The 25,748-nt window shown below is 42.1% G+C and overlaps 1 pseudogene; it reads left to right on the top strand.

Moving 5' to 3' along the window:
- Positions 1-4,970: 4,970 nt before the first annotated feature.
- LOC116641924 lies at positions 4,971-19,067 on the top strand (annotated as a pseudogene).
- The last annotated feature ends 6,681 nt before the right edge of the window (positions 19,068-25,748 follow it).

Genomic DNA, 25,748 nt, shown 5'->3' on the forward strand with positions numbered 1-25,748 from the left:
GATCAAGAATCGCATGCTCTACTGACTGAGCCAGCTAGGCAAGCGCCCCTGTTGCTCTCTTTTGAACTACAAACTGGCATGGTTTTATTTCCAAAATTCCTCTCTCATTGCTTCTGTCCCAATAGTCCTCTTAACTGTGTTCCAGTCCCCTCCCTACTACTTCCTTGCTCTATTTCTTGGCCTCTCTGGGCCTCTGCTGACATCTGAAAATTGGAGTCACGTGCCTATTTTATCAAAAGGCAGCTGACTGGACCATTTAATCTCTCCTTCCTCAAACCATAAGTTCTTCAAGGGCAAAGACACAGTCTTATCCATCCCTATATTTCCTCTGGCCTGTAATAACACCTTAAAGATGCTCAGAAAATGCTTGAATGAAAATTTCTTATAAATTGTGAAAGAAGGAGACAGAGACGCACTGAGTGCCCACTGTATGCCCTGAACTAAATGTGCCTATATTCATCCCCAATGAGGGAGGAGGCATTGTGAGTACCACTTTTCTAGAGGAGGAAACAGAGGTCAGAAGGGTTGGGTGACTTGCCAAACTTCAGAGAATGTAAGAAACAGACCTGATATTTAAACCTAGGACTGTCTTTTTCACCTACTTCACAACTCCCTCTTCTTGAATCAGTGCAAAAAAAAGAGACTTTGTGCTTCTCTGTATCCTTCAGATTTTCTGTACTGAATATAGAAGTAGGAAAAAAAAAAAGTCATAAAAATAAATAGCCATAAGGAGCTCTGAGCAACTCCTCCTGCAGTTTTTGGGAGGACTAAAATTTGGATGAGCAATTGTAGGACTGAAGAACTCCCTTGGATAATAAACAGTATGTCAGAGCTTCTACTCCTGCTCATTATCCCCAGTTCCCTCTTTTCTTGCTTTCAAACCTAAGGTTGTCCTTCTCCCAGTAAAGCCCCATTGCCCTATCTCTACAGATTGCAGATCAGAATCATTTCTTGCCTATAGTACTGGAAATGTCTGTCCTAAACCAGAATTCATATGTCTTTAAAAAAAAATTTAAGTCATGCCTGCAGTTCCTCAGGCAAAGACAGAGTCAAGCAACAAGCATCCAGGTCACCTTATGCAAGCTGGGAAGATGTCAGGCCAGAAACAATCCTGGGAATCTTAGAACTCAGCCTCCATTTATGTAAACTTCTGAGGTGGCAAAGGGCGCAATCAAATATACAGGGAGTGTGACTTTATTTTCAGTCCTTGAGGACCTTCTAAGGTTGGAGGGAAGGAAGGGCAGGTCCTGCAAGTTTAAATGGTCCAGTCACCCTGTGTTTCATGGTAATGTATGCTGAAGCAATAGGTAGCTAATACACGGAGCCAATATATTTCACGGTAGTGCTTAGGTTGTGGCTAAAGTAGGAATTTAGCAAGTAAAGCTATGAGATGCTGTATTTTCATGATTAGATTGGTCAAGAACAAAAAGTTTGATATCTCAGTTGTATTAGCAAGGGTGTGAGAAAACAGCCATGCTCACTGCTGATTGGTGTGATGCCAGTTGTGTGGTGGGAAGACAATTTGGCCATATTTATTGAAATTTAAGATGTAAAAAGATGGACTTTGACGCTATTTTACACCATACACAAAAAATAACTTAAATTGGATCAGAAACCTAAAGAGAAGAGTCAAACTATAAGACTTTTAGGAGACACTGGAGAAAAATCTTTGAGACCTTGGGTTAGAAAAAGTGTTCTTAGATATGACACAAGCATTATCTATTAAAAAAATTTAATAAATTAGACCATCAAAATTCAATTTTTTTCTTCAAAAGTCACCATTAATGAATTGTTCAATTTTTGTTTTTAAGATTTACGTATGTGTATATTCTCTACACCCACACGGGATTTGAACTCAAGACCCTGAGATCAAGAGTTGCATGTTCTTTCAACTGAGCCAGCCAGGTGCCCAGAATTGTTCAATATTAAATGGTTGATTTGATGTTTTGTGACTTTTGCTTCAATAAATTTTTTTTAAAGACACCATTAAGAAAATGAAAGGGGTGCCTGGCTGGCTCCGTCCGTAGAGCATGTGACTCTTGATCTCAGGGTCATGAATTCAAGCCCCACATTGGGTGTGGAGCCTACTTAAAAAATAAAAATGGGTGAATACTGTCTTAAAAAAAAAAAAAAGAAAGAAAAGAAAAAAATGAAAGATAAGCCACAGACTGGGAGAAAAATATCTGCTCAGAACACATATATTGTAAAGGATTTGTATCCAAAATATACAAAGAACTTTCAAAACTCAATAATAAGAAGACAAACAACCCCATTTAAAAAAATGAGCATTTTTACCATTTCACCAAAGAAGGTACAGGAATGACTAATAAGCACATGAACAGATTCCCAACATCATTAGTCATTAGTGAAATGCAAATTAAAACCACAATGACATGCCATTTACACCCACTAGAATGGTTATAATAATAATAATAAAAAAAAAAAAACCAGACAATTACAAACGCTGGCAAGAATGTAGAGAAGCAGGAAGTTTCATACATCGCTGATAGGACTATAAAATGGTACAGACACTTTGGAAAACAGTTTCTTGGTTTCTTAAAAAGTTGAATATAAATTTATCACATGATCCAATAATTCCACTTCTACGTATCTACCCAAGAAAAATGAAAATATATGTCTACCAATGACCTGCATGTAAATGTTGACAGCAACATTATTCATAATAGCCAGAAAGTGAAAATAAAAAGAAACAACTCAAATATCCATTAATTGGTGAATAAATTAAAAAATGTATTATATTCATACAATGGAATACTATTAAGTAATAAAACGGAATGAGTTATCGATACATGCTATGTCATGAATGAACCTCAGAAACATTAAGCTAAATAAAAAAACCCAGACTGAAGAACTCAAGAGATGACATATTGTATGATTCCATGTTCAGTATATGAAATGCCCAGAAAAGGCAAATGTGTAGAGACAGAAATGTGTAGAGATGAGTGGTTGCCCGTGGCGGAGAATGGGAATGGAAAGTAATTGCAAATGACCATGAGGGATCTTATTGGAGTACTGAAAATATTCTAAAAATAGATTATGATGATAGTTGCGTAACTGAATAAATTTGCTACAAATCATTGAATTGTACCTTTAAAACGGGTGAATTTTATGGTATGTTAATTATACCTCTATAAAGTTTTTTTTATTTATTTTTTTAATTTTTTATTGTTATGTTAATCCCCATACATTACATCATTAGTTTTAGATATAGTGTTCCATGATTCATTGTTTGTGCATAACACCCAGTGCTCCATGCAGAATGTGCCCTCCTCAATACCCATCACCAGGCTAACCCATCCTCCCAACCCCCTCCCCTCTAGAACCCTCAGTTTGTTTTTCAGAGTCCATCGTCTCTCATGGTTCTTCTCTATAAAGTTTTTTTAAAAAAATGCATTATGTGGGGGCGTCTGGGTGGCTCAGTCGGTTAAGCTTCCAATGCTCAGGTGATGATCTCAGGGTCGTGAGATCTAGCCCCGAGTAGGGCTACCCCCTCCCCAACCCTGGGCTCCAAGCCCAGGGTGGAGCCTGCTTTAAGATTCTCTCTCTGCCCCTCCTCCCCTACTAGGCGCACATGTGCACTTGCTCTCTCAATCTCTTCCCTCCCTAAAAAAAAAAAAAAAATGCAAAAAACAAAAAACCCACATATGCCAGTTGTTCCAGCAGTTCCATCTCTAGGAATTTACAGATAAATATGCAAAGAGCAAAATAGCAGATGAATCAGGTTATTTATCATAACATTGTTTGTAATAGGAAAACACTGGAAATAAGGTCAATGTCCATTAGTAGGGGATGAGATAAAGCTTGGTACTGGAAAACTATGCAACCTTAAAAAAAAAAAAAGCGAGGAAGATCTATATACACGGATATGAAACAGTCTCCAATTTATTTTATTTAGGAAATAAAGTCTAAACATTTGATAAAAAATAAAAGTAAATAGACTATCCATTTGTTTATATATGCATAGAACATCTCTAGAAGACACAAAGGAAATTCATAAAGTGGACATCTCTTAAAGGAATTGGGTGGCTGGGAGATAAGGGCAGGAGAAAAACTTTTCCCTTCTACACCTGTTTGTACTCTTTGAATAATGTCTCAGATGCTTATATTAGCTATTTGAAAAATTCAAATTTTGAAAAAAACTGAAATTGGTTTTTTTTTTGAAGAACAGTTTTTTTTAAAGATTTATCCATTTATTTGAGATAAAGAGAGAGAAGAGAGAATATGGGGGAGGGGAGTGGGGGAGAACCCCAAGCAGACTCCCCGCTGAGCACCAAGCCTGAGGTGGGCATCGACCCCATGACCCTGAGGTCATGACCTCAGCCAAAACCAAAAGTTGGGCACTCAACTGACTGAGCCACCCAGATGCCCCTAAAGTGGTTTTTGAAAAGGGAGTTGATTTAAAGAAAATAAGAATAAGTCACATCACAGAGTATATACAAAAGAGGACAAACCGCTAAGGCAGATGATGATGAGTTCAGCTGGGAGCCAATGTAAGGCCATCCATCAGGGTGGCCAGCCTCAGCCTGCCTGCCTGGTGACTCCACAGCCCACTCTGCCTGACCTAGGGTTGGAGAGAGACAGAGGCTGGGCCCCTGAACCTTGAGCCTTCCAAACCTTGCCTGACACTGTGGTTGGGGAAGGGGCTGTCAGGAACTTGCGGCTGCTGCCTGAGAGGGTAAGAATGAGCTCATGTCACAAACACAGAGCTCCCAGCCACCAAGCTGCATCACAATCCTCTGCCACCAGGGACGGTCAGGCCACCTGGGTCATTTGGACACCCATGGCAATCCCCCAGTCCCAGAGGGTAAAAAGAGGAAGGGCCTTTATTCCCCTCCTCTGCAGCTGAGATTTAGAACTTAGGAGTCAATCCTGGTTCTACTGCTTATTTGCTGTGCAACTTCAGGCAAGTCACCTAACTTCTCTGAGCCTCAGTTTCCACAGTTGTAAACATGGAGATGACACTTTTAGAAATACAAATAGATGAAATAAAGCAATACGCAAAGGAAAGTAAGAGAACAACCCAAATGTTTTCAATAGGAGAATGAATAAATTATGGCATGTTCATACAATGGAATACATATAACAATAAAAAGTACAAACTACCACTACACGTGAAAACATAGATGATTTGCACAAACATAATGATGAATGAAAGAAGCTAGACAAAAAAAGAATTTACACCCATAAAAAGTATACTTTTTCTTTTAATGTTTAAGAACAGACAAAACAAATATAAGGTAATAGAGGTAAGAATACTGGTTTCTCTGGAGCATCAGGAATTAGATGGGAGGGGTCATGAAGGAGCCTTCTGGGACATGGGTAATATTCTGTATATTGATCTAGTTATACAAAAACCTATACAGACATATAAATTTGAATTGTACACTTGATATTTGTGTACTTTACTGTATATATGTTACAATTCAATAGAATTTTTTTATTTTTTATTTATTTATTTTTTTTTTAGAGAGAGAGAATGAGAGAGAGCACATGAGAGGGGGGAGGGTCAGAGGGAGAAGCAGACTCCCTGCCGAGCAGGGAGCCCGATGCGGGACTCGATCCAGGGACTCCAGGATCATGACCTGAGCCGAAGGCAGTCGCTTAACCAACTGAGCCACCCAGGCGCCCCAATAGAATTTTTTTAAAATAAAAAGAGAGGGAATGATTAACACAGGGTTCAGGAGGATGGTCACTGTGGTCAGGGAAAGGTTTGGGTGAGGAGGAGGACAGATAGACACAGGTTACTGTGAGGTTCTGCATTTTATTTTGGGATGGTGGATTCACAAGCACCTATATTATTACTTTAAAACATTAATTAAATAACTCAAAAATACTTTTTTTTTTTTTTTTTTTTGTTAGAGAGAGAGAGAATGAGAGACAGAGAGCACGAGAGGGAAGAGGATCAGAGGGAGAAGCAGACCCCCCGCCGAGCAGGGAGCCCGATGTGGGACTCGATCCTGGGACTCTAGGATCATGACCTGAGCTGAAGGCAGTCGCTTAACCAACTGAGCCACCCAGGCGCCCCTCAAAAATACTTTTAATACAAAAAACACACATACCTGATAGAGTTGCTATGGAACATATCAATCAGAAAGCTTAGTTGCAGGGGCGCCTGGGTGGCTCAGATGGTTAGGTGTCTGCCTTCGGCTCAGGTCATGATCACCAGGTCCTGGGATCGAGCTCCATGTCAGGCTCCCGGCTCAGTGGGGAGTCTGCTTCTCCCTCTCTCTCTGCCTCTCCCCCTGCTTGTGCTCTCTCTGTCTGTCTGTCTGTCTGTCTCTCTCTCCCCCAGATGAATAAATAAAATCTTAAAAAAAAAAAAAAGCTTAGTTGCAAATAAAAGAAACCAACTCTCTTCAGTTTGAGTAGGAAAGAAATTCAATAAAGGATGTTGGGTGGCCCATAGAATGTCCATGAAAGCCAGAGCACCAGGCCTGGGGACTGTGTACAGTTAGGAACAACTCCCCATATCACCCTGAGAATTCAGGCCGGGAAAGATGCCAGGATCACTACTGCAGGGATGGACACTACAGCTTGTTTTTCCAACCCTGAGGTCTGGATGCTACCAATAGCTACCCACCTTACTTCTCTGTGCCTCATTTGTGAGGGAGAAACAGTATTTTTTATATTTATATATATAATTTGTTTATATTTTATGTAGGTATATTAGGGGTGTGTGGACATGTATATGAAATCATGTGCATAGAATGCTACACCAGATGCCAGGCACACTCTAAGTACCTACTCAATTAGGGTGAGCAATGGTAAGGTCACATGGCAGCCAACAGGATCTGTTTTGGAACACAGGAAAGACATCCCCAGAGAATTCTAAAGAATTCTTGAAGGAGATTTGACGGGGAATGCCAGCATGCTCTGGCAGATGGAGGTCAGGAAACATGCAATTCTTTTGAAAAGTTATTTTAATAAAAATGTGTTATACTGGAACAAACACTATTATGCCCATTATTTAATTTTTTTTTTTTTTTCAGAATTTGCAAAGGACAAGGACTTTGAGAGCTAAACATTTTCAGGATTAACTCCAGCTCTGCAACTTCCTGGCTGTGGGGTCATAGACAAGTGACTTTATCTCTCTGAGCCTTTGTGTTCTCATCTGTAAAATGGGTACAACCAGATGTCATGAAGATCAAATAAGAGGGGACAGATACCAAGTCTGGTGTAGAGTGGGTGCTTGTGAGGGTTCACAGAAGCAGGTGCTGTTATTTGCTTTATGACTATCATTTCCCTCACAGTCCACGTCAGAAGAAGGCCTGGCCATGGGACAGGCTGTGTCATGAACAGCACGATCTGGAGCTATTGACGCAGCCTCCAGGGTAGAACAGGTTCTGGAGACAGATCAGCTAAAGGGGAGGAGAAAAAGTCCATGACAGTGAACAGAATGCAGAATTCAGAGAAGATGGGGGCAGGTGGCTGGGGTAACCCATGCTGACGGTTGGCATGAGGTGGCCTGGCAAAGGCTAGCCCTGCAGGAGAGGAGACAGAAGCCCTCAGGGCCCTAGCCTCAGAGGCTGAACTCACTGATTGAGCAGAGTAGAGGTGTGACCCAGGCTCCAGGGTTAGGTAGAGGGTGGCCTCAAATCCCAGCTCCCCTGCCAGCATCACTGTGTGACCTTAAGAATGTTCCTCAACATCTCTCACCTCCATTTCCTCCCCTGTAGAAAAACTGGTTGTTTGGGGCACCTGTGTGGCTCAGTCATTAGGCGTCTGCCTTCAGCTCAGATCATGATCCCAGGGTCCTGGGATCGAGCCCCTTGTCGGGCTCCCTGCTCAGCGGGAAGCCTGCTTCTCCCTCTCCCACTCCCCCTACTTGTGTTCCCTCTCTCGCTGTGTTTCTCTCTGTGAAATAAATAAATAAAATCTTAAAAAAAAAAGAAAAAGAAAAACTGGTTGTTTTACTTCTTACCTCTATTCCTGACATTCTTCTAGGATGATTGGTTCAACATCAGAGCTTTCCTTGGTCTCCTCTCCTCCAATGACCTTGGTCTCCCAGGTCATATCTGAAAGCCAAGTCTGAACCCTTGATTTCCTTTTACCACCTCCTCTCCTTTGATCTGTAGGGGCCAATGGCAGACCACCCAAAATGTACCACAATAACACCCTGATTATTCTGAATTGAAACTATTTGGGAAGCAACTGGTGGAAGGACACTTCCTCCTCTGTCCTGCTGAAATCAGGAAAAATATCTCCCATATGAAAAATACTCTCCCTGTACTAAGAAGTAAAAAGACCTCCTTATCACCAGAGAGAGAAACTTTAAAACCGAGAAAGCTGTAGAAACAAACCTTGTTAATTTTTTACTAATTTACTACCTCAGCACAAATTCCACTTAGATTTCCTTATTAATTATGGGGCGCCTGGGTGGCTCAGTCTGTTAAGCATCTGCCTTCAGCTCAGGTCATGATCCCAGGGTCCAGGGATTGAGTCCCGCATTGGGCTCCCTGCTCAGTAGGGAGCCTGGTCCCCCTTTCCCTCTGCCCCTCCCCTGCTTGTGCTCTCTTTCCCTCACTCAAATAAATGAATAAAATCTTCTAAAAAATTCCTTACTAATTAAAGCTTCCAAACATCTATTTTCTTTATCCTGTCAATTCCTCACAAATTTATCGTCTCTTTGTCTAAACTGTATAAAAACTGCCTATGATGGTCATTTGTTTAGGTCTCAATTTCATCATCGGGCCTCTGTGTGCATATAATAAAACTGGTTTTTTTTTCTCTGTTAATTTGTCTAATGTAAATGTAATTCTTAGTCCAGGTGGAAGACCTTGAGGGAAGAGGAAGAATTTTTCCTTCCGTACATGTCGTTGACCTCCATGAGACCACAAATCCACTGGCCCTGACACACTGCCCACCCATCCCCTCTGTTTCCATGTGCCTCCTGGTCCACCTGGATTCCCTGCTCCATCACTGTGATGGATGAAGGATCCTTGTCCCATCCTCTCGTGGGTAATTCCCAACGCAGAATGAGCCCATCATTTATCTGCCTTCTCTGGCAGCCATGTTGAACACAGCTGGAGAAAATTATATGTCTTAGCTTTGTTTTACTTGATTCAAGTACACAAACCCCAGTGGGGTCTCAACCTTACCGAGATAACTCTTTTGGCTCATTCTATCAGACAACTGTTTCATACATTCTCCTCTCCTTCAAACCTCTCTCAAGAACTCTCTCCACATTCAGTTGGCAATGTTGTCTCAAGCTTCTTGAAGAAATGGAAGTCAAGAGAACTCACTTACTTTCCCCTCTGTCCTGAAGAGATATCTCTCACCCTATCTAAAACCATCTCCACCGTTGATGCTCTGGGTCTCAGGGTCCCATGCCTTTCACCTTCTCAATTCTACCCTCTCTCTTGCTTCACTAATTTCGTCCTCTCTATTGGCTTATTTTATCAGCAAATGAATATCTTTTGGATCCTACCATATCAAAAAATAAGTAAGCAACTCTCCTTTGATTCTACATCCCCTTTCTCTGCGTTTCTATCCTCTGTTCCATTTCACAGCCAGACTTCTTCAAAAATCTGACTCAGTTCAGTGTCTCTGCTTTCTTCCTCCACATCTACTCTACTGTACTCCAATCTAGCTTCTCTCCCCTTCTTTCCAATGAAATTGTTTCTTTTTTAAAAAAATGTTTTATTTATTTATTTGACAGAGAGAGAGAGAGAACATGAGCAGGGGTGGCAGGCAGAGGGGGAGGGAGAAGCAGCCTCCCAGTTGAGCAGGGAACCCAATGTAGGGCTCAAACCCAGGACCCTGGGATCATAACCTGAGCCCAAGGCAGACACTGAACCGAATGAGCCACCCAGGCACCCCTGAAATTGCATTTCTTAAGGAGACCGACAACTGTTGTGTTTCCAAATCCAATGGGCATTCATGATTAAGAGCTTGCTCTAGAGGCAGACTGCCTGGGTGAGAAACCAGATCTCCTCGCTTGCTGTGTGGTCTTGGGGGAGTTGTTCAATCTCTCTGTAATTCAATTCCTCATGTGGAGAATGGACATGGTAATAACGTTGACCCCACAGGCTTACTACAAAGATTAAATGGGTAACAGTGTGTAAAGCACTAAACACAGTGCCTGGCTGTGTAGGAAAAACTCACTATTTTCCTTTACTCTCACACTACAACAGCCATACTCACAACACTTCTGACACTACATGTGTGGGTTTTCCACACCAAGCAATTCTGACACCAACTGCCTGGAGTTAGCACAGTTCCTACAGGTTAAGGGCTCAGTCCCAGAAGACTGCCCCTAACTTCAGATACCAATCACAGGCAGTGGGTCCCCGGGTTACCACAACTTCTGTCACACTTGGCTACAAACTGGAGGTTCTCATGACCCTGTTTCCTCAGGTTTGGTAATTTGCTAGAATGGACAGAACCCAGGAGAACAGAACCCAGAACTTACTATTGCTGATTTATTACCAAGGATATTTTAAAGGATACAAGTGAACAACCAGATGAAGATACACATAGTGTGAGGTCTGGAAAGGTCTGCCCCATGGACTTGGGGTGCACCACTGTCCTGGCATGTGAATGTGCTTACCAACTCAGAAGCTCCCCAAACCCCAAACTTTTGGGATTTTTATGGAGGCTTTATCACATCATTAATGATTCTTTTCTTTTTTTTTTTTAAAGATTGTATTTTTAAGTAATCTCTACACTCAACATGAGGCTCAAACTTACAACCCTGAGATCAAGAGTTGCACGCTCCACTGACTGAGCCAGCCAGGCACCCCTTCATAGTTAATGATTCTTGATCATTAACTCAAACTCCAGCTCTTCTCCATTCTCTGAGGTTGGAGGATGGGGCTGCAAATTCCAAGCCTCTAATCATGGCTTGGTCTTTCTGGTGACTAGCCTCCATTTCAGAAGCTATCCAGGAGCCCACCAAGAGTTGAACCATTAGAATAAAAGATGCTCCTATCACCCAGAAAATTCCAATGGGTCTAGGAGCTCTGTGTTAGGAACCAGGGTTAAAGGCCAAATATTAGAACAAAAGACACTCTTAGTGTTTTTATCACTTAGACAATTACAAAGGTTTTAGGAGCTCTGTTCCAGGAACGAGGGGCAGAAACTTATACATATATATTTTTTCTGTTTCACACTGGAATATAGAAAACTATTCCCTAAATATGTTTTTTGTTATTATTGGTAGCATCTATCTGTCTGTGTCATGTTTGAGCTCTATGCTGCTGTCAATGCAATTTTGGGCCCTCCACTGGTAATGAAAAACTATCCTGAGTCCCTGTGACACCTCAAATTCCTGCTTTTCTTCCCGCCAACTGTTCTCCTCAGGGACCAGTTCTCTTCTCCATCTAAGTGATAAAATTCATTCTCATGACTTAAAATGAATAAGGAACAACAGAATGACCTTTGAACACAGGAAGTCTATACACTTAAAGGGATGTATTCTGAAGACCGAAACTTCAACTGGTGTTTTTATTGTTACTATTAATATTGGTATGATAATTTTGGAACTAGTATATGTATAGTACAGAATAAAGCAAATAAGTAAATATGTGATTATCAAGAATCAAAATATTCTATACAAGAGAAAAAAGATCCCAATATAAAGTCAAAGAACTTCAGAAAAACACTTATAAATTGGAAATAACAATATAACCTCATGATCATATATATTCCTAGATTTACCCAGTGAAAAGGAGGGCTTGGAAGTAATAACAAGCCAGTAGCAATGAACCCAAATCTTAGTCTTTAAGTACCTTTCCCCACTGGGGAGCCTGGCTGGCTCAGTCAGTAGAGCATGTGATGCTTGATCTTGCGGTTTTAAGTTCAAGCCCCACATTGGGTGTAGAGATTACTTAAAAAAAAAAATAAGATCTTAGGGGCACCTGGGTGGTTCAGTCGGTTAGGCGTCTGCCTTTGGCTTGGGTCATGATCCCAGGGTCCTGGGATCCAGCCCTGCGTCAGAGGCTCCCTGCCTCCTTGCTCAGTGGAGAGTCTGCTTCTCCCTCTTCCTCTTCCTTGCCCCACCCCTGCTTGTGTTCGCTCTCTCTCTCTCTCAAATAAATAAATGAAATCTTTATTTTTTTAAAGATTTTATTTATTTATTTGACAGAGAGAGCACAAGCAGAGGGAGCTGCAGGCAGAGGGAGAGGGAGAAGCAGGCTCCTGCTGAGCAGGGAGCCTGATGCAGGGCTCCATCCCAGGACCCCGGAACCACAGCCCCAGCCGAAGGCAGACGCTTAACTGACTGAGCCACCCAGGCATGCCTAAATGAAATCTTAAAAAAAAAAAAAAAAAAAGATCTTAAAAAAACCCACCTTTTCTCATTAAAAGTGGCCAGGGCTCTTTGGAGAAATCCCTGATTCTAGAACTTGGGCAGAGAAAGTATAAGTAGAGCCTAGAACATTTTGTTGTGCCAAAAAATAGGGATGCACTCAAGATTAATAAGGGTATGTCAATAAGAAACAAAGGCAGCTGAAGAGGCTTTCACTGCCTGAATTTGGGACAATTTGAGTATCAACAACAAAAAATGAATGTAACTGGGGTGCCTGGATGGCTCAGTTGTTAAGTGGCTGCCTTCGGCTCAGGTCATGATCCCAGGGTCCTGGGATCGAGCCCACATCGGGCTCCCTGCTTGGAGGGAAGCCTGCTTCTCCCTCTCCCACTCCCCCTGCTTGTGTTCCCTCTCTCACTGTGTCTCTCTCTGTCAAATAAATAAATAAAATCTTTAAAAAAAAAAAAGAAGAATGTAATTAATGATAAAACATTGAATAAATAAAAATCTATGGGTTTATAAAATGAGAGAGAGAGAGAGAGAGAGAAAGTCATTTGCCATTGTTGGAGATGACTATTATAGTGGCTCTTTACTCTGATTATTGGTTATTAGAAGGAGTTAAGCGTTTAACCCATCTTTCTAGTAGGACCTGTAATTCATCCTCAAGAGAAAGAAAACTCTTCTTTACCAAAGAGTGATGCTAGTAAACACATAAAGAATGATAGAATAAAAAAAATTTTTTAAAGATTTTAAAAGATTTTATTCACCCATTTGACACAGAGAGAGAGAGAGAGCGCGCGCACAAGCAGAGGGAGCAGCAGAGGGAGAGGGAGAAGCAGGCTCCCCACTGAGCAAGGAGTCCGATGCAGGACTCGACCCCTGGGATCATGACTGGAGCTGAAGGCAGACGCTCAACCGACTGAGCCACCCAGGCGTCCCTAAAAAAAATTTTTTTTAAATTACCATTTTGCAACCCCCAGTGAAATAATTGATGAAAGATCATCAATGCCTGCTAAAACTTAGATTTTAGCTATTTGACAATAGGATATTTCCACTGTGACAATGTATCACCCCACAGATTATTTGTTAATTGCAAAGGAGAAACAGATCTTTTTTCCAATAGCAAGAGCTGGCTATCTGTCACCCCCTCACCGGTTGATCAACATCAGCATTATTTACAGAGAGACCCCTGACATGATGTGTCTATAGAAATGATACAATGTGAGGTACCCCAACATGACCTATGAAGCTCTGTATTTTGGCCCAAAATATTTATCCCAAATATAATGAGGACTTGAGACCTAGTTTCCAATTTATAGGAAATACACAAGACAGAGGAGTAAGTTAAATAACACCACAAGCAATTACACAATGACAGAATGTAAGACATTACTCAAGACAGTTGGCCCTGTTACTTAAAAACATCAGTGCCATGGAAAGTAGGAGGAAGGGGGCACTGCTGTTCTAGGTTAGAGGAGACTGAAGAGCTGTAAGACCAAAACACTTTATGTGAAACGTCAGTGGATTCTTGTTAAAAAAAAAAGCTATAAAATGGGCAATTTTGATTATCTGATTGCGGGGCTGCCCATGTGGCTCAGTCGGTTAAGTATCTTAGTCTTGGTTTCGGCTCCAGTTATGATCTCAGGGTCATGAGATCAAGCCCTGCATGGGGCTCAGTGCTCAGCAGGGAGTCTGCTTGAGATTCTCTCCCTCTGCCCCTCCCCCTCCTCCTCTTAAATAAATAAATAAATAGATAAATAAATAAAATTTTAATTATGAAAATGTTCCAATATATAGAAAAATTGAAAGAATAATACAATGATCAACCAAATACTCAGATTTAATAACTGCTAACATTTCCCATATTTGCTTTACCTACACATAGGCATGTGTGTACTTTTTTTGTTGTTTTTTTCCTAAACCTTTTGAAAATAAGTGTTAGACATCATGACACTTCAGCAGTACATATACTTCAGCATGCATGCCCCAAAAAGGATGTGTCCTTCCTAACCAAATCATTATCGCACATAGGAAAATGAATAATAATTCCCTAATATTGAATTTCTACTCCATAATCAGATGTCCTTTTTTTAAATAATGGTTTTATTTATTTATTTATTTATAAATAATAAAGAGAGAGAGTGTGTGAGCCGGGGCAGGGGGCAGAGAGAGAGAGAGAGAGAGAATCTTAAGCAGACTCCCTGATGAATGCAGAGCCCAAGTTGGGCTCTATCCCATGACACTGAGATCATGACCTGAGCTGAAATCAAGGGTCAGAGGCTTAACTGACTGAGCCACCCAAGCACCCCTAAAATTTATTTTAAAAAATCAAAATCAAAATTACCATCCCTGTGTCAGTGACTGCAAATTTTATTTATTCTTAAAATATTTTATTTATAAGTAATCTCTACACCCAGTGTGGGACTCAAACTTACAACCCCAAGATCAAGGGTTGCATGCTCGGCCAACTGAGCCAGCCAGGCTCCCCTCCAAATTTTGTTTCTACAGCTGAGACCTTTCCTCTGAGCCTGGGAGAAAATATACTAAAAATGTCAACAGTGGTTATATTTGAGTAGTGTGATTATGGGTGATCTTTTCTCTTCTTTCTACTTTCTATATTTTTCCAGATTTCATTGGGCATATATTACTCTTCTGATAAAAAAAAAAGAACGTGTCATAAGTAAATGTATACAAATTTGAAGACAAGATTAGATGATCCATCAGAATACCAACAATAAATTTGTTGGGATTGTATGGAATTGTGGGGTTTCTTTTAAGCTTTAAATGTTCTGTAACAGTATTCTAAATCTATGCTGGGTCTTAGAATCACTTGGGAAATTTTTACAAACAGCTTTATTTTATTTTTTTAAAAAAAGATTTTATTTATTTATTTATTTATTTATTTATTTATTTTTAAAGATTTCATTTATTTGACAGAGAGATAGAGAGCACAAGTAGGCAGAGAGGCAGGCAGAGGGATAGGGAGAAGCAGGCTTCCCGCCGAGCAGGGAGCCCAATGCGGGGCTCGATCCCAGGACCTTGGGATCATGACCTGAGCCGAAGGCAGCCACTTAACCAACTGAGCCACCCAGGCGCCCCAAGATTTTATTTACTTATTTGACAGAGAGAGAGAACACAAGTAGGGGGAGTGGGAGAGGGAGAGGCAGGCTTCCTGAGGAGCAGGGAGCCCGTTGCGGGGCTTGATCCCAGGACCCTGAGATCATGACCTGAGCCGAAGGCAGACACTTAATGACTGAGCCACCCAGGCGCCCCTAAAACAGCTGTATTAAGAAGCAAATGACAAAATAAACTGTTCATATTTAAAGTGTGCAATTTGATAAACTTTGACATATGTAAAGACCCATGAAACCAAATATATCCATCACTTCCCAAAGTTTCCTCATGTTCCTTTACAATCCCTTCCTTCTGCCGTGTCCCAGGAGATCACTATCTGTTGTCTATCACCATAGATCAGTTTAGATTTTTTAGAATTTTATATAAATGAAATCACACAGTATGTACTCTTTTGTGTCTGGTTTCTTTACTCAGCACAATTATCCTGAGCTTCATCCATACTGTAGCATGTATCAACAGTTCATTTCTTTTTATTGATGAGCAGTATACCATTGAATGGATATACCACCATTTGTCTATCCATTCACCAGTTGATGGACCATTGGATTGTGTCCAGTTTTTGGAATATGTACTCACTGGAATAAAGCTGTTGTGAACATTCATATACAAATCTTTGTATGGACATATGCTTTCATTTCTCTTGGCTACATGCCTAGGAATGAAATTTCTACATAAAAGGTAAATCTACTTTTAACTTTTTAAGAAACTGCTGAATTAATTTCCAAAATCACTGTACAATTTTATATTCCCAACCAGCAACGTAAAAGAGTTCCAGCTCCTCCAACACTTGCTGTGGTCAGCTTTACTAATCTTAGCCATTCTAATAGGTGTATAGAGGTTTCTCTTTTGTTAACATTTTTTTCTAAGTTTTATTTATTTAAGTAATCTCTACATCCAACACGGGGCTCAAACTCATGACCCCCAGATCAAGAGTTGCATGTCCTCTAACAGAGCCAGCCAGGTACCCCATAATAGGTGTGTAGTGGTTTCTAATTGCAGTTTTAAGTTGCATTTCCCTAATAACTAATTATGTTGAGCATCTTTTCATGCACTTATTTACCAACCATATCTCGTCTTTGGTGAAGTGTCTATTCAAATTGCTTGCTCATTCTTGGGTTGTTTGTTCTCTTCATGAGTCTTGAGAGTTGTTTATATATTCTGGTACTTTATTTTTTATGATTTACAAGTATTTTTTTCTTAGTCTGTGACTTGTCTTTTCATTCTTCTAACAGTGCCTTTTGAAAAGCAGAAGTTTTTTATTTCCATGAAATCCATTTTATCAATTTGTTCTTTTATGGATTGTGCTTTTGGTATTATATCTAAGGAAACTTTGGTTAACCCACTGTCATAAAGTTTTCAGTTTTACATTTAGGACTACAATTTGAGTTAATTTTTGTAGATGGTGCAAGGTATGAATCAAAATTCTTTTTACATTTTATTATATTTTTCTTTTGCATAGGGATAACCAGTTGTTTCAACACCAGTTGTAGAAAAGGTTATCCTTGCCTTAGAATCTTTGTAGAAAATCAGTTGTCCATATACTACGTGGATGTGTTTCTCAAATCTGTTCTGTTCCATTACTCTGTTTCTCAATCTTTCTGCCAAGACCATATTGTCATGACTACTATAGTTTTATATAGTCTTAAAATCAGGTTTTGACTATCCTAGGCTCTTGCATTTCCATATGAATTTTAGAACCAGCTTGTCAATTTCTACAAAAAACCCACTGGAATTTTTAATTGGGATTGCATTGAATTTATAGGTCAATTTGGGGAGAATTAAGTCTTCTGACCCATAACACAGTGTATTTCTCAATTTATTTAAGTCTTTTTTAGTCTCTCAGCAATGTTGTGTAGTTTTCAGAGTAGAGAGATATTTCATATTCTTTACCATACTTATCCCTAAGTATTTCATAGTTTTGGATGCTACTACAAATAATATATATATATGTTTTTTCTTCAGAGAGAGAGAGAGCATGGGGAATGGGGAGTGGCAAGTAGAGGGGCAGAGGGAGAGGGAGAGAGAGAATCTTAAGCAGGCTCCACGCCCAGTGTGGAGTTGGACATGGGGCTCGATCTCATGACCCTGAGATCATGACCTGAGCTGAAATCAAGAGTTGGATGCTTAACCAACTGAGCTACCCAGGCGCCCCTATAAATAATATTCTTGTTCCAATTTCCAATTATTCATTTCTAGTATAGAGAAATACAATTTATTTTTGTATATTGATCTTTTTATTAGTTCTAGTAGTTTTTTTAAAAAGTAGATTCCACTGGGGTTTTTCTTCTACATAGACAATTATGTCATCATACTTGGAAATTTTTTAGCCATTATTGCTTCATTTTTAAATTTTTTAAAAAGATTTTATTTATTTATTTGAGAGAGAGAGAATGAGATAGAGAGAGAGAGAGCATGAGAGGGGGGAGGGTCAGAGGGAAAAGCAGACTCCCTGCTCAGCAGGGAGCCCGATGCGGGACTCGGTCCCGGGACTCCAGGATCATGACCTGAGCCGAAGGCAGTTGCTTAACCAACTGAGCCACCCAGGCACCCCTAAATTTTTTTTAAAAGATTTTATTTATTTATTTGACAGAGAGAGACAAAGTGAGAGAAGGAACACAAGCAGGGGGAGTGGGAGAGGGAGAAGCAGGCTTCCCGCTGAGCAAGGAGCCCGATGTGGGGCTCGATCCCAGGACCCTGGGATCATGACCTGAGCCGAAGGCAGACACTTAACAACTGAGCCACCCAGGTGCTCCCATTGCTTCATTTTTTTTAAGATTTATTTATTTATTTGAGAGAGAGAGAGAGAGAGAGATCTGGGTGAGGGGCAGAGGGGAAAGGGAGAGGGAAAGAATCCCAAGCAGACCCCCTACTGAGCGTGGAGCCTGACATGGGGCTTGATCCCATGACCCTGAGATCACGACCCAAGCAGAAACCAAGAGTTAGATGCTCAACCGACTGAGCCATCCAGGCACCCCAACCATTATTACCTTAAACAATTTTTCTATCCCACCCTCATCACCTTCAGAGGTTCTAATTACATATGTATTAGACTGCTTAAAGTTGTCTCACAGCTCACTAATGCTCTGTTCATTATTTTGACATTCTCTTTTCTTCTGTTTCATTTTGGATATTTTCTATAGCTATATCTTCAAGTTTACCAATCTTTTATTCTGTACCGTAATGTCTAATATGCTGTTAATCCCATCCAGTGCATTTTATTAAAAAAAAATTTTTTTTTATCTTTAAGTAATCACTACACCCAATGTGGGGCTCGAACTCACAACCCCAAGACCAAGAGTTGCATGCTCCAAAGAGTGAGTCAGCCAGGCACCCCTCATTCAGTATATTCTAAAATCTCACTCATCTCAGGAGCAGGGCAACCCCCCGCCCCCACCTTAAGGAAAGCGGGAGCTGTGGGTGGGGAACCCCTGGGATTCAGAGCTGGGCAGGAAGTGGGACCGGTGCATGGCGGATGGGGTCCGTGAAAATCGGGACTAGTTTCTGAGTAGGACTTGTTTTCTCACTTACCTTCTTTAAAAGAAGAATGTGGCCATTAGCCTTTAATTCTGGCATGGGATTGGGAATGGCCTACTCCAACTGTCAGCATGATTTCCAGGCTCCGTATCTTCTACATGGAAAATATGTCAAAGAGCCCGGGCAGTGACTTATACCTGAGAACACCCCAGTGGGAGGAAAAGAGAAATCATGTTTATTCCTCAGGAATACTGAAATGCCCTGGAGTAAACTGACATTCTTCTGTAACAATGTTATCAGTAATGCTTTAAACTCCAGCACACTGTTTATGTATCTGAAACAAAGTCTGTTTCTTGTTTTGTATTTTCTCTTTGGAAATTGCAAGGAGGTGGTCTTAAAAGAAATAAATTAAAAATAGGCAGCCCAGTAATAAATAAATAAATAAATAAATAAATAACATCTCACTCATTTCTATTTTTTTTTTATTTTTTAAGATTTTATTTATTTATTTGAGAGAGAGAGAGAGAGCACATGAGAGGGGGAGGGTCAGAGGGAGAAGCAGACTCCCTGCTGAGCAGGGAGCCCGATGCGGGACTCGATCCCAGGACTCCAGGATCATGACCTGAGCCGAAGGCAGTCGCTTAACCAACTGAGCCACCCAGGCGCCCCATATCTCACTCATTTCTAGATGCTTGATTTCTTTTTTATGTCTTCCATGTGTCTGCTTAACTTTTTGGACATGTACAGTTATAATAGCTGTCTTAATATCTTCTCTGCTAATTTTGTCAGTTCTGGGTCAGTTTCAATTCCTTTTTCTTCTCATTATTTCCTGCTTTGCATGACTGGTAAATGTTTTTATTGGATGCCACATACCATGAATGTTACCTGTTGGCTGCAGGATATTTTTGTAATTCTCTGAGTATTCTTACACTTTGTTCTGGGATGCACTTATTTGGAAACAGTTTGATCCTTTTGGGTCTTGCTTTTAAGATAGGTGGGACCAAAGCAGGGCTTAGTCTAGGCCCAGCTTTTCTCCACTGCTGAGGCAATACCCATGTGTGTATTCTACCCAATGCCCTATGAATCACGAGGCTTGCCAGTCTGGCTGGTGGAATCAGGCACTATTCTTGGCCCTTCATGAGCACTGAACACTGTTCCCTCTAACCCTTTTGTCTGGTTCTTTCCTTGTCCTTGGATAGTTTCTTCACATGCACGTGCTAGTAAGTACTCAGCTGAATATTTGAGTAGATCTCCAGAATTCTCTCTCTCTCCACTCTTTGGTACTCTTTTGGTCTTCCCAGACTCTCAGCTCTCTGTCTCCCCAACTCAAAGTGGCTGCTGGGCTCCATCTGGGTGCCCCCTCCCTGCACCATATGGCCTGAAAACTCCCTCTCAAGACAGTAATCTGGGGAAATCATAGCACCCACCTCACTTGTTTCCAGGCTCTGGGGGATCACTGTCCTTCATTACCTGGTGTGGGGTATCTTGAAAACAATTGTTTCATTCAGGGGAGTAAGGCAGGGGAGCTTTTAAAAATCCCAATGTCCAAGCCACAACCTAGATAATTAAATTTAAATCTCTGGCGTCAACATGAACTCCTCAGGGGGATTTCAGTGCCCATCCAGATTTAAGGTCAGTATTCTATACTGTGATTTTATTACTTTGATTTAAAAATAGTTTATTTTGAACCGGGTCTTTGGCATAGGAAACATGGTACTAGAGCACATTTTCAACTTACAGCTGAGCCCCTGATTAAAGAAATCAAATCTCGGGGCACCTGGGTGACTCAGTCGTTAAGCGTCTGCCTTCAGCTCAGGTCATGATCCCAGGGTACTGGGATTGAGCCCCGCATGGGGCTACTTGCTCAGCGGGGAGCCTGCTTCTCCCTCTGCCTGCCACTCCCCCTGCTTGTGCTCTCTCTCTCTCCCTGTCTCTAACAGATAAATAAATAAAAACTTAAAAAAAACAAAATATAGTCCCCTGATTAAAAAGTAAGGTTGGTCTCAAGCCCAAAGAGAGGCAGAGGCTGCCTGTGAGAATTCAGTGTGGCCGCTGGGAGGACGGGGCAGAGCAGGGAGCTGGGGACAGGCTTGGGGGCATTTACAGTTTATTATTTCCACTTAACAAAGCATTCCTAGCTCACTGTCTTGCTTCATTTTCTTCCCCCAACAACCCTGAGGCGAAATTCACTATCTCTGGTTGCCAGATGAGGAAATGGGGCTCAAGAGGTTGAGTGACTTGACAAAAGGCAAATCAGGAGCAGAGTTAGAATTTAAACTCAGTTCTCAGAGATAGAATAAGGAGCAAAGCAGTCCTTAGCTGTGTGGCTGCCAGGGGTAAGGGAACATCCCTGCAAAGTGCTGAGATGAAGCAAATTCTGTGCATCGGGCCGCCTGGCAGATGAGCAAGAAATCACTAGATCAGCTGCAGGGGTGAGGATGCCAGAGACTGAGATGGTCAGGTGAATGCTCCGAGGAGCACTGGCCCAGTCCCACCCTGCCTCCTAAGGAGACTGAGGTTCCCGTAGGACTTCTGTCCCCTGAGAGGGAAGGCAAGTAGAGAGTCAGAACTGAGAGGCCAGGAAGATAGAGAAGATACCGGGTGTTGCTATGTCATCCTCCCTCCTGGCCCTTCCTCACACAGTATTCACCTCTGCTCTCAAAGAATAAAGACTAGGGCGCCTGGGTGGCTCAGTCGTTAAGCATCTGCCTTCGGCTCAGGTCATGATCCCAGGGTCCTGGGATCGAGTCCCACATCGGGCTCCCTGCTCGGCGGGAAGCCTGCTTCTCCCTCTCCCACTCCCCCTGCTTGTGTTCCTGCTCTCGCTATCTCTCTCTCTGTCAAATAAATAAATAAAATCTTAAAAAAAAAAAAAAAAGAATAAAGACTAAAGTAATACAGCAATGTTGGCTCCTCTCCACGAGCGTTCGCCAGGAGCCAGACCCTTCCCAGGCATCATTCTTCCGAATCCTCCCTGTGATTCTCTGGAGCAGGTGTTTCTTCATCTCCATTTCAAAGGTAAGGAAAGGGAGGCTGAGAATGACTGACTATAGTCATTATCTATTGCTGCATAACAGATTATTCTGAAGCTTAACAGCTGAAAACCACAATAATCATTTATTATCTCACACATTCTCTGTGGGTTGGGAATTTAAGAGCAGATTAATGGGGTGATTCTAGCCTGGGGCACCCCATGAGACTCCAGTCAAGCTGTCAACCAGGGCTGCAGTCATCTTCAAGCTTCACCAGGGCTGGAGGATCCGGTTCCAAGGTGGCCCCCGAACAGGTCTGGCAAATCGGTTGGCAGTTGTGTCAGTTACTTGCCATGTGGATCTCGCCACGGGGCTGCTTGAGTGCACTTAGAACATGGCAGCTGACTTCTCCTAGAGCAACTGATCCAAGAGAGCAAAGTGGAAGCCAAAATGCATTTTCTGGCTTAGCCTCTGAAGCCACACTGTCATTACTATAGTATCTTAGTGGTTACACAGGTCAGCTCTAATCACTGTAGGAGGGGACCGACTATACAAGAGTAGGAAGACCAGGTGGTGAAAGCCACTGGGGGCCATCATGGAGGCTAGCTACCGCAGTGACAAAGTAATTTACCCAGGATCATGCACAGGGGAGGTATTAGGGGTGGGCTTTGAACCCAAGCAGTTACTATGTCACAGTACAGATTGGCTGGAAGGAGTGGGAACAGGCAGGTGCCCACAGATCTCCCCTGTCCTGGAGATGCTCATACTTCAGGTCGTGCGGATCTCATTCCAGAGATCGTGTGGGTCAGACACTGTGTCTGAAGTGTCAGTCACTTCATCAAAACCACGTGACCTGGGCATGTTTATAAAGGATTGCACAAATCATCGCTTGACAGTGCACTTGGTGAGTCAGAGGGAACCTGGGTCCTGGCTCCGGCTCTGCCTCTGACTTAGTGTGTGACCCGGAGTAAGTTTTAGCCCCTTTGAGGTCTTTGATTTCCTATCTGTACAATGGGACTGTTGAATCCCACCGGCCCTGCAGGCCCCTGGCTAAGAGATTCCGGGATTTCACGCACAGAGCTATTCACCAGGGATGTTGAGGCGATCCCCTCTCCTCTTTGCCTGGATCTCTCAGACCTTTTGCCCCAGTGGAGTGGATCCCTGAGGTACAAGGGTCACTTTTTGGGAGCCGGGCCAGGCTAGGCCAGTCTGCTCAGCCCTGCCTCACCCACAGCTGGCTGGCACCATTGTTCCCCCATAAAGCCGGGCCCTTTTCCAGCCACTGCTGCCCTCAGGGCAGGGGAGAGGCTCAAAGAACTTGGTTGTGTGGCTTCCCCCCTCCCCCAGGGCAGGCCTGGGTCACCCAACAGGCTGACTCAGCCCATGCAGGGGAACAAAGAAGACGAGATATGGTTTAAGGAAAGAATTTGACATTTACTATTCCCCCCACCCCGAAACTTCAAAGTAATCATCACAGGGAAAATCCTGTTCTACTTATTTTACAGCTTAGTAGGATGTTAAAAAATGGGGGTGAGGGCATTATAATTTTTCAGTGCTTTAAGGACCCATATTTTATTTTATTTTATTTTTTTATTATTATTATTTTTTAAAGATTTTATTTATTTATTTGACAGAGACAGAGATAGCGAGAGCAGGAACACAAGCAGCGGGAGTGGGAGAGGGAGAAGCAGGCTCCCCGCCGAGGAGGGAGCCCGATGTGGGACTCGATCCCAGGACCCTGGGATCATGACCTGAGCTGAAGGCAGACGCTTAACGACTGAGCCACCCAGGCGCCCAAGGACCCATATTTTAATGAGTCTACAATGCACATCTGTTTGCCTTTTAATCTTTGAAATGGGGATGCATGTAATAGTTGAGGTGTGTGTAAAAAGCACATGGTGTTGCACAAAATAATGGTACATATTACAACGATGGGTCTTAAATTGGATGAAATGCAGTCCTTAGGCCCTGTTCCTGGAGACCGGGTCCGGCTGCGTCCATCCCTTCCTCCACTGTCCCACACCCAGGCCCACTCTTGGTCACCACCCACGGGCCTATCTTTATCCTGTGTCTCCAGTACAATCCTTCAAACTTTCTCAAGCTTTTCCTCTACATAAAACTCTGAAGGAGCTGTGAGGGGGTAGCTGTTCCCCACTTCTGACCAAGACAGAGAAATTTTCAGCAGAGTAAAAGAGCACAAAAGAATAAAAAGAAAATTTCATGAGTAATAGCTAACAGTTCTCTACACTGTGTTACAGGCACTGTTCTAGGTGATTCGTGTGTGTTAATTCTTTTTTTTTTTTTTTTTTTTTTTGCGAGAGAGAAAATGAGAGACAGAGAGCATGAGAGGGAGGAGGGTCAGAGGGAGAAGCAGACTCCCCGCTGAGCAGGGAGCCCGATGCGGGACTTGATCCTGGGACTCCAGGATCATGACCAGAGCTGAAGGCAGTCGCTTAACCAACTGAGCCACCGAGGCACCCTCGTGTGTGTTAATTCATTTAGTCCTTACAACCATTTATCGGGTAGCTACTAGCGTACCCCCATTTTAAAGATGGGACAACTGAGGCACAGAGAGGCACTGTAACTTGCCCAAGATCACATAGCTAGTAAATGACAGAGCCCAGGGGTAATTCCGCCTTTGCCCCAGAGGTAACACTGTCAAACATGTGGTCCATATCCTGCTAGGTCTTGTTTTTTATGGATCTGTGGCATAACATATAGGAAAATATATGCTTGCTTTTCCAAGGGGAAAGAGCAACTAGAAATGTTGTTCTGCAACTAGCTTTTCCTACTTCACCCTAGGACTTAGAGATTACTTTTCTATACAAGTACATAGAGATTTCCTAGTTCTTTTTATTTTTTAAAAAAATTTTTAAAATACTTATTTACTTATGTAATCTCTATATACAACATGGGGCTTGAACTCATGACCCCGAGATCAAGAGTCACATGTTCTTCAACTGAACCAGCCAGGCACACCTCCTAGTTCTTGTTTTCTTTTTTTAAAGTAGGCTCCACCCAATGCGGCTTGAACTCCTGACCCTGAGATCAAGACCTGAGCTGAGATCAAGACATGAGCTGAGATCAAGAGCTTAACTGACTGAGCCACCCAGGCGCCCCCCTCCCCCCAAAACCTAGTTCTTTTTAACAACTGCCCAGGATCTCATACTGTGTATGCTGTGAAAATATGCCCAAGTGCCTCCGAGGGACCAGGCCCCATCCTCCCTCTGGGCTTCATGTGCATATCTGATTTCAACCAGACAGCCTTTGATCACTAGCATTCTTTCCATTTTAAAGGTGAAAAAAGTAGAGGACCTGGCCAGTTCAGTTGGTGGAGCCTGTGATTCTTGATTTCAAGGTTGTGAGTTCAAGTCCCACCATGGGCGTAGAGCTTACTTTTAAAAAAATAAATATAAATAAATAAGTAAGTAAATAAATGTGAAGAAAGTGAGGCCTAGAGAGGGTAAATATATTACCAAGTGAATGAAACAGGATTTCAACTGAGAGTCCACACTTCTCTTTTGCACTTCTAAGAGCCTTTCCAAATGCAACAATGCGCCTCAGTACCCTATTGGTGGGTATTTGGATTGTTTCCTATTTTCCCCCATGACAAACAATGCTGAAGTGAACATCCTTGCACATGCTTCTTTCCACAAAGACATATTTCCTAGGGCAGGTTGTGATGGTGAACTTGCTGGTCAAAGGCCATTATATTTTTAATAATGACACTGCCAAACCTCCCTCAAGAAGGCTTTTCTAATTTACCTTCCCACCAGTTGGAGATCCTGTTTCCTCTAAGAAGCACAGGATTTGGAGTCACCATACCTGGGCTTGAATCCCACCTTTGCAGCATGACTTTGGACAAGCCATGCTGTTGTGTGTATGAATTTCTTCCTCTC

Source organism: Phoca vitulina, unplaced genomic scaffold, assembly GCF_004348235.1.
Source record: "Phoca vitulina isolate PV1807 unplaced genomic scaffold, GSC_HSeal_1.0 scaffold22, whole genome shotgun sequence".
NCBI classification, from domain to species: Eukaryota; Metazoa; Chordata; class Mammalia; order Carnivora; family Phocidae; genus Phoca; species Phoca vitulina.